The sequence below is a fragment of the Heterodontus francisci genome, chromosome 28, assembly GCF_036365525.1.
Source record: "Heterodontus francisci isolate sHetFra1 chromosome 28, sHetFra1.hap1, whole genome shotgun sequence".
NCBI lineage: Eukaryota > Metazoa > Chordata > Chondrichthyes > Heterodontiformes > Heterodontidae > Heterodontus > Heterodontus francisci.
In genome coordinates, this window is record NC_090398.1 from 60,349,234 (window position 1) to 60,350,330 (window position 1,097).

The window sequence follows — 1,097 nt, forward strand, 5'->3', positions numbered from 1 at the left end:
GAAACTTGCAGGAGAAACGGGATCGAGCTGGTGAGTGGAACTGACTAGATTGCTCCGGGGAGAGCCAGCATGGACGTGATAGGCCAAATGACCACCTTCTATGCTGTAAATGGCTCTGTGTTGTTTCTCAAATTCAATCCACTGGTTCTTGGTAAATAATTTCAAAGGAAATTATGCAACTGGAAAATCAGAACCAAGGCAAGGGACGCATAAGTAAGCAGAAGTGCTGAAACCCAGGATTGAACCAGGGACCTTTAAATCTTCAGTCTAACGCTCTCCCAACTGAGCTATTTCAGCCCTACATCAATAGATTATTGGTGTCCTTGTTTTGGAGGAAAATACATACATTCAAGTTTTCCAAAAAATTCAAGAACACAACATGTGAGTAATATTCCCCATTGCTTTCTCAGTACTGATGGATTGTGAAGCGTGAGACAGCCAGAAGTGCCACTGAGCCGCACAGACCCCGAGCTGAGAAGGAAATGAGATCAAATTCAATCTTTCATCGTGAGATGCTGCAGAGAGGTAAGAGTCCTGAATCAAAGCGAGACTTGCTCATTTCAAACACTCCCTGTACTCTCTGCTCATGACGACTTAAAAAAGGGAAAAACTGAATGGCACTCAAACTCACAACCCTGCCATTAAAAGTCTCATGTTCGACTGACAGAACTGTCACTTCTACTCGGTCTTTTATTGGATGGATGCAACTCCAACGCAGGGGTGGCATTCAAATCCTCCCATGGGTCCACATGTCAGACTGAGTTCCATGTTGTAGACTCAAGCAAAGGAAATCTGCTCAGTTCCAAAACTATCAGCGAATTGAAGCTGATTACGATCAACATCATCAGAGGTCAGAACTACCTGGTGAAAGAAGACACTCTGAAGAAGGATCCACAATTATTCAAAGGCATCGACAAAGTGAAAAACAAGAAAATCGATGAGTCAATGCAAGCCAAACAACAGAAACACTGAAGAATTCCATTCCAATCCAGTCATGTTGTTTTTGGAGTCAGGTCTCAATTACTGCAACAACTTCATATTCCCACTTGGCTATCTGTACATTTAGTTAATTACAATTTTGTCGACAAGCTCTTTGA

General features: G+C 42.5%; 1 non-coding gene across 1 annotated transcript; it reads right to left on the minus strand.

Moving 5' to 3' along the window:
- Window positions 1–224: 224 nt before the first annotated feature.
- trnaf-gaa (transfer RNA phenylalanine (anticodon GAA)) lies at window positions 225–297 on the minus strand. Its single transcript has one exon. It is a non-coding gene; the product is annotated as a tRNA-Phe (tRNA).
- Between the last annotated feature and the right edge of the window lie 800 nt (window positions 298–1,097).